Source organism: Lepidochelys kempii, chromosome 2, assembly GCF_965140265.1.
Source record: "Lepidochelys kempii isolate rLepKem1 chromosome 2, rLepKem1.hap2, whole genome shotgun sequence".
Taxonomy (NCBI): domain Eukaryota; kingdom Metazoa; phylum Chordata; order Testudines; family Cheloniidae; genus Lepidochelys; species Lepidochelys kempii.
This window is the reverse complement of record NC_133257.1, coordinates 106,589,295-106,597,340: the sequence shown is the minus strand read 5'-3', so window position 1 is coordinate 106,597,340 and position 8,046 is coordinate 106,589,295. Positions and strand designations below refer to the sequence as shown.

The 8,046-nt window shown below is 47.4% G+C and overlaps 1 protein-coding gene across 1 annotated transcript in view; it reads right to left on the bottom strand.

Annotated features, from left to right (window-relative positions):
- Nucleotides 1-718: 718 nt before the first annotated feature.
- Nucleotides 719-8,046, bottom strand: part of DCDC2 (doublecortin domain containing 2) — a 242,081-nt gene continuing 234,753 nt past the window's right edge. Inside the window, exon 15 of the mRNA XM_073331884.1 lies at nucleotides 719-1,334. The gene's annotated coding sequence lies outside the window, so the exon portion shown is untranslated. The remainder of the gene's footprint in view (nucleotides 1,335-8,046) is intronic.

Genomic DNA, 8,046 nt, shown 5'->3' with positions numbered 1-8,046 from the left:
TTCAAGGGCATTAATCGCATCCTGCTCCGAAAGACCATTGACTCTGGGCAACATGCATGACATTGTGGAGGGCTTTGCACAAATGGGCTTCCCTAACTGTGGAGGGGCGATAGATGGCACGCATATTCCAATTCTGGCACCAGACCACCTAGCCACTGAGTATATTAATTGGAAGGGGTATTTCTCTACAGTTCTCCAGGCACTTGTGGATCACTGTGGGCATTTCATGGACATTAATGCAGGCTTTTGGCCATTTAAAGGCCCACTGATGCTGCCAATATGGGAGGCTGGACCTGCCGATGACAATATTCCTATGCTTATAGCCGAGTGCTGTATGCTCCATAATATTTGTGAAGGGAAGGGTGAAAGCTTCACTCAGGGCTGGACCGCTGAGGCTCAGTGCCTGGAGGTTGAATTTGAACAGCCAGAGACCAGGGCCATTAGAGGGCGCAGCGCAGGGCCATAAGGATCAGAGATGCCTTGAGGCAATAATTTGAAGCTGAAAGCCACTAATATTTGTTGCTATGCTCGGGAGTGCAATGCCTGTAATGCTGGGACGTGATTGTGATTGGTTCAGATGACACACTATGAAGGTTTAAGAAAATTGCCTGTTGCTTTGCAGGGCTCTGTTTGCTTTCAATTAATGGAATAAAGATTGCTTTCAAACCAACACAATTCTTTTATTAAAAAACAACAACCAGAGGAGAGAGAGAAACAAAAAAGCATATCAGCACAGTGGGGGATGGGGGAAGGTCCCAGGAGGAGGTGGGGTCCCCAAATGGTTAAAGATTTGTGTATGTCCAGGTATCATATGCAACCTTGTCCCTTGGAGTACAGTGCAGCGGGTACTGTACTTCAGCAGGGCTAAACTGCAGAGGGAGGGGTATTGAGTGCAGTGGGTACTGGGAGTTCTCAGGGCAGGACTGTGACGGGGCAGGAGTGGAATGCAGCAGGTACAGACTGGAGCCAGGAGGTTAATAGGAGTGTGTTGGCGGTGTCTGGGGGGCACATGGGAAAGAGTTTTGCGACAGTGGCTGCAGGAGAGGGCGGGCGCAGAGCTGCTCGGTTTGAAGAGCTAGTATCACCTGGAGCGTGTCCGCTTGGCACTCCATAACATCTAAGAGCCACTCCATGGCTTTGTTCTGGTGTGCCGTATTCTCCTTTCGGTCCCTCTTCTCGCTGTCCCACCACTCCTTCAAGTCTTGTTTTTTGGCTGCGCAGTGCATCATGACCTCACGCAGAAAGTCCTCTAGTTCTTCGTGGCCACTTTCTAATTCTGGGCAGCCATTCAGCCGGCAATAACAAAGAGGGAGACTGGGTTCCCAAGATCATATCTGTGAAGTCAAAATGCAATATTTTAAAGAAGCAGTATTGTTTGCAACATACAGACCACCGATTCGGTGATTTAAAACACAGCCACTATTTACATACCTGTCATTAACTGGCTGACCCCAGGCAAGCACACATGAGCCACAAGGCCCCCAAAATGGTGAGTAACTACAAGGGCAGGGGAAATCAGTGTTCCAGAACCATACTGTACACTGGGAACGTGGCTCTTGGGGAGAGTCAGCACTGTAGGGGGGCCTTATAATCATTCCTGTCTCCACATTTTCCACAGGCTGTGTTCATTATGGAAGATCTCTCTCTGCTGAGGGTGAGCAGGGAATCAAGGGAGGGTCTTCTCCAAGACTTCAGCTTCTGCCCTGGCCCTTATGCGGCTCGCCTGTGTGCGGCAATGGTTCCTTCACGCCCCCTCCTCCCCATGATGACAGAGTGGTGCGGGAAAGTTACCCTTAATGGGGCAAGAAACAAAGCAGCTCTGCCAAAGAACCTGCAGCAGCAGATTGCCCAGTATCTCCATGACAGTTTCCTAAAGATCTCTGAGGCAGATCCCCGTGAAGTGAGGGAGTGAATCAACACCCTGTTCCACTGCTCAGACTAGGCTTGTGGTGGTACGCTCATCATACAGATACAAGCCTGCTTTCTGCAACCCTCCTGCCCACAACAACTCACTTCAACGATTCCCAAATTCAAAGCCACTTACCAGGGGCCTCCTCTCCTGTTTGCACTTCACCAAGCTCCGACAGCTGTGACTGGCTAGCCTCCTCTGGGGTAGAAAAGAGCTCCTGGCTGCATGCATCTCTGACCTCTGAGTCATCCTTTGCCTCTGGGTCCCCCACCCCCTCAACATCCTCATCCAAGATTTCCTCCTCCTGACTCGGTCCACTCTCGACTGGCACGCAAACCACTGAAGTAGCCACAGTAGTCTTCGCAGTGGAGGTGGGGTCACCACCCAATTATCACGTCCAGCTCTTTGTAGAACTGGCAGTTCATGAGCACACCACCAGAGTGGCAGTTTGCCTCCTGCGCCTTGGGGTTGGCGTTCTGCAGCTCCTTCACTTTCACCCTGCACTGCAGTGTGTCCCAATCATGGCCCCTTTCTGTCATGCATCATGAAATCTGTCCATAGGTATCATAATTCCTACGGCTGGAATGCAGCTGGGACTGCGCAGCCTCTTCTTCCCAAATGATGATGAGGTCCAGGAGCTCTGCATTGCTCCAAGCGGGGGATCGCCTGGTGCATGGAGCAAGCATGGGTCACCCAGCAAACAGAAAGGGGACTTTCAAAATTCCCAAGGAATTTAAGGGGTGGGGCTCACAGTTGGTCACATGAGGGCAAGGCAGTAAAGTTGAAACCAATTACCAGAATCAATTTTGAAGCACTTAGAGGAGAGGAAAGTGATCAGGAACAGTCAGCATAGATTCACCAAGGGCAAGTCAAGCCTGACTAACCAAATTGCCTTCTAGGATGAGATAACTGGCTCTGTGGACAAGGGGAAAGCAGGGGACATGTTATTCCTTGACTTTAGCAAAGCTTTTGATATGGTCTCCCACAGTATTCTTGCCAGCAAGTTAAAGAAGTATGGGCTGGATGAATGAACATAAGGTGGACAGAAAGCTGGCTAGATCATCAGGCTCAACGGGTAGCGATCAATGGCTTCATGTCTAGTTGGCAGCCGGTATCAAGCAGAGTGCCCCAAGGGTCGGTTTTGTTCAATATCTTCATTAATGATCTGAAGGATGGCGTGGATTGTACCCTCAGCAGATGACGCTATATTGGGAGGAGTGATAGATACACTGGAGGGTAGGGATAGGATACAGAGGGACCTAGACAAATTAGAGGATTGGGCCAAGAGAAATCTGATTAGGTTCAACAAAGACACTCTGCACTTAGGATGGCAGAATCCCATGCACTGCTACAGACTAGGGATCGAGTGGCTAGGGAGCAGTTCTGCAGAAAAGGACCTAGGGGTTACAGTGGATGAGAAGCTGGATATGAGTCAACAGTGTGCCCTTGTTGCCAAGAAGGCTAACGGCATTTTGGGCTATATAAGTAGGGGCATTGCCAGCAGATCAAGGGATGTGATCGTTCCCCTCTATTCAGCATTGGTGAGGCCTCACTGGGAGTACTGTGTCCAGTTTTGGGCCCCACACTACAAGAAGGATGTGGAAAAATTGGAAAGAGTCTAGCGGAGGGCAACAAAAATGTTTAGGGGTCTGGAACACATGAGTTATGAGGAGAGGCTGAGGGAACTGGGATTGTTTAGTCTGCGGAAGAGAAGAATGAGGGGGGATTTGATAGCTGCTTTCAACTACCTGAAATGGGGTTCCAAAGAGGATGGCTCTAGACTGTTCTCAGTGGTACCATATGACAGAACAAGGAGTAATGGTCTCAAGTTGCAGTATGGGAGGTTTAGGTTGGATATTAGGAAAAACTTTTTCACTAGGAGGGTGGTGAAGCACTGGAATGTGTTACCTAGAGAGGTGGTGGAATCTCCTTCCTTAGAGGTTTTTAAGGTCAGACTTGACAAAGCCCTGGCTGGGACGATTTAGTTGGGGATTGGTCCTGCTTTGAGCAGGGGATGGCCTAGATGACCTCCTGAGGTCCCTTCCAACCCTGATATTCTATGATTCTATGAGAGGCAAGAACAGGCATTGTGAGACACCTCCCGGTGGCCAGTCGCAGCGCTGTAATCGACCAGGGTCTCTACACCGGCACCGCAGCGCGGTACCCCCGGCGCAGAGAGCTCTACGCCTCTCGTCATGGTGTTTTTTTTACAGCGCTGCAACTGCGCAGTTTCAGTGCACTAAGCGGCCTGGCAGTGTGTACATCTCGGGAGTTACACCGCAGAAAGCTGCTTTACTGCGCAGAAACTTGCCAGTGTAGACAAGGCCTTAGTTTGCAGCAAACTGGGTTGTGTACCTGCCCCACAGTAAGCTTGCTGCAGATCAACTGTCTGGGTGGACCCTGCTGACACACACTAACAGTTCATTAACGTGCTCTGATTTAGTCCTCTTTGAAACAGGACGCGATCAAAATGCATTAACAAATTGTGAATGCGCATCAGCATGGTCCACACAGACAGTTAAACCACCACAGATTAGTGCCAGGTAGATATACACCCCAGCTCGCAGCAAACTAAATGTTCACCTAGAAAAGCCCCAAATTAGTTTAAACCATTTTGGAAGTGGACTTAAATTAATAAATAGTTAATCCACTTTAAATGCATACCCTACCTTATTACAGATTAACTTTCATGTGTAGACAAACCGTAAAATGCAGGGCCACCAGGCCCATAACTTTAAAAGTAATAGCAATTTCAGCCTGCTGAGAATATGGAATAACTGGGAGCCAGTATGGTTTTGTGGAACATTTTGCATGATTCCTCAGAGCGAAAAACTAAAGCTTTTAGAAACACTAGCTTTGATTACAAGATTAATGATCCTCCGTTGGGATTGGCTAATGCTCTTCTTACTCTGGCACAGGGCCCAGTTCATGAAAAGCCTAACAGCTCGGTGCCTGGTCCTTTCTAAAACCCTTACTGTGCAAGCTGCATTCCAGGAACAAAGTAGCAGATCCTGGAGATGTCAGATCTGCAGAGCTAAAAAGAGATAGACAAGCAGAGTGAGGCCAAGTAGAACAAGCTCTTGTCTAGTCTAGGCTTTGTCCATCTCCAGAGTCCAGAGCAGTGGTGGTAGGCATAAGGATAGACAAGGAGCGGGCAGCCGCTAGCACATATGTTCTGCAGAGCTGCTCTGAAAAGGTTTAGATGACACAGTGATTCACATGCTTGCAGCTGCCTCGATCCCTGACTATACTGCAATCTCACCGTTCCTTCCACCTATGGAGCTGCTCTAGTATCTGCAACAGCAGAAAGTTGTTCAGAGAAAAGACTGATGTAAACACCCCCTTAAAGAAGAGGCAGAGACAGGCTAAGAATCCTCCATGTCCAAAACTAAGTAACCTGAAGGCGAATGACACAAAACAAGGAAAAACCCAAGTGCCTGGTTCTCAGCTGCTATGGGAAAGTGGAGGAGGACTGAAAGAAAAAATGTTCCTGGAATCGATGGGGAAAGAAGATTAAGAAGTTTCCACAGATGGCCATCAGAAAGAGAGTGTTTGGGGGAGAAGGAGTTTTGGAAGGAGCACAGGGAACAGTTTTGGAGGTTGAGGATCCAAGACTAAGACTTGAGCCCCTTGGATAGTGAAGAAAGAAACATGGCAAAAGCCACTGAGCTTCACACGAAGCAGTTAAACCCTTGTTAGTACCATTACAACATCCCCTATGATAAAAGACACAGGAACAAGATTTGTCTGTAGTTGTATGGTGGCACAAAATGGGGGTTGAGCTGCAATGGAATACTGTACAAGAAGCGATATCTGACATGAGTCACCTGAAATTTTCATTTCTCTCTCTCACACACACACACACACACACAGAGAAATTGGTTGAAGACCTGACCCAACAGAAAACACTATTAGTGGCCTTCTCACATTCTTCAAGAATATTCACCTGATGCAACAAAAGTAAAATATGCTGCTGTACTATAGGGTTCTGGAATCTCTCAGGAAGAGAAGAGATTACACAAATTGAGTGTCTGCCCCCCATATATTGCCAAGCTATATGCCGAATATGACTCTTTTATTGACACCCTCCTCCCCCACCCATCCTCAGTGACACACATAAGTCTAGATAATTTAATACAGGTAACGGGAACACTTGAATCTGATGGTACAGTCAGATTAACAGGGTTTTGCCAGGAGGAAGCAGCCCTATACTTCTATGGTGCATTTTTGGAGGACGTCTGCCAGTCTGCATCAGGACTCTCTATTATAAAAACAACAAAAGTCCTAGTACAGCAAGCATGTTTGCAGACCAGGAGCAACGGCAATGCAGCTGCTGGCTCTGCAAGAAATCTAGAGATCTCTCAATGAACACAGAGGTAACCTAAAGTGAGGAACATTCCTCATCTTTTTCCCCTCCCACATTTGTCCTTATTAGAAACCATGACTAACATAATCTCATTAAGTACATAAATCGAATGCATTATCTGAATGACTAGTAACGAACGACGAATTTCCATGGTCCCTAAAGAAAATTGGGACAATAGCATAGGATTGCCCTTACTTCCTGCAGTAGAACACTGGCACAGGTGCCAGTCGGGTTCTTTGCAAAGATTGGCTACCAGCTCTTCTCCATTATCTAATGGGAGGTCATGTGTCTAGTAGTTACAGCAACAACCTAGCATTCAGAGATCCTGAGTCCTAAGGGCCCCAACATAAATTCACCATGTGACCTTGGACAGAGTCTCTTAACCTCTCTGAGCCTCACTTGTCTTATTACGCCCACTTTACAGATCAATATTCTCTACTTCAGAGTTACTGTGAAAGTTAATTAATTAACATTTAATACAGTGCTTCTACATTTGGCTCAGAGATGCTACTTCTGTACAAGAATGATAACCTGCCGCTCCCTGGTAACTCACAGCAGCCAACCCACTCTCTAATCTGGTGGACAGAAGGATAAAAATGGGTGAGCTAGACTCAATTTCAAACAGTATTTTTAATGAATAAAAGTGATTTTAAAAAGAGATTAGAAACAGCAAGTGAGTGCACCAGTCCTACACAACTGATGCAACAACAAATTAAAATAATTTATCGTTTAAAAATGGAAAATAAAATACAGGAACTGCTCACTTAACATTGTAATTAAGTTCCTGAAAAATGCGAAACTATGTTAAACAAATCCAATTTCCCCATAAGACTTAATGTAAATGAGGGGGTTAGGTTCCAGGGAAATTTTTTTCACCAGACAAGACACTCACTCATACACACACACACACTCTCTCTCTCTCTCTCTCTATATATATATATATACACACACACACATGCACACACACACAGAGTATAAGATTTAAACAAACAATTTAATACTGTACACAGTGATGATGATTGTGAAGCTTGGTTGAGGTGGAGGAGTCAGAGGGTGGGATATTTCCCAGGGAACAGCTTAGTGCTAAATGATGAACTAGCAATTGGCTGAGTCCTCAAGAGTTAACTCTCACACTCTACAAGGCAGCAGGAAAGGAGGGAGGGCAGACAGAGAAAGAGACACACACCCTGTGTGAGAGAGAAAAAGATGTGCATTTCCCATTTAAGTATGAAGAGTAGGGTCAGAAGTACACTGCCTTGTTAATTAGATCAGCAAGCTGAGAACAACCGCAACAGCTGCTGCCTAAGGCAGCAGCTCCCTCCGTGTCCCACCCCTGCCCTATGGAAGATGGGGTAAGCGGGGTGCAGGAGCAGGGGGAGGGAGACACCCTGACATTAGCCCCCCTCTTCTTCCCCTCCCCCATCCCCACAGCAAGAAGGAGTCTTGGGGAGCAGCTCCAAGGCAGGGGGCAGGAGCAGCACATGGCAGCTGGGGGAGGGACAGCTGAACTGCTGCAATTGATAGCTGGCAATTGATAGCTGCTGGGCGGCTGCTGCACAGGGAACTTCGGGGAGCGGGGAGCTGATAGGGCGCCTGCTGGTCCACCCTGGTTCCAGCCACCCACCAGCTAGCTCCAACAGGCTGCTCTTCCTGCAAGCAGTGGACAAAGCAGGCGGCTGCCAAACGACTTAGAAGGGAGCATTGCACAACTTTAAACGAGCATTTTCCCTAATTGATCAGCAACGTAACAATGAAACAACATTAACCAGGA